The following is a 352-nucleotide window of genomic DNA, read 5'->3' as shown; positions in this document are numbered from 1 at the left end:
GACCAAAAGATATAAAACGTAAAGTAATAATTTTTCTTTTTTTCAAGACACAAGTAACATGTACGATTACAGTTTTACCCTCCACGCATCACCATTACCACTGATAAAGTTTGACAAATGGTTCTAAAAAACGTGTCTTAGAAACAGCGATCTTCCCCGTGACGCAAAGAACCAGCTGTTGCTTTTCTCAGCATAATCTGTGATTTGCTTATTGTTTTCTATCAGAGTTCTGTGTGTGAATGACACCGGTACAGATTGCAGCCTTACCTCCTCCCCCGTTGGTAAGGCGAATCATGCTGAGATCGATGTATGAATACTATTGTAGATAGATTAATCTCTTCATTAAGATTGG

This window comes from Penaeus monodon, chromosome 22, assembly GCF_015228065.2.
Source record: "Penaeus monodon isolate SGIC_2016 chromosome 22, NSTDA_Pmon_1, whole genome shotgun sequence".
In the NCBI taxonomy this organism is placed as follows: Eukaryota; Metazoa; Arthropoda; class Malacostraca; order Decapoda; family Penaeidae; genus Penaeus; species Penaeus monodon.
Note: the sequence above shows the minus strand (reverse complement) of the source record.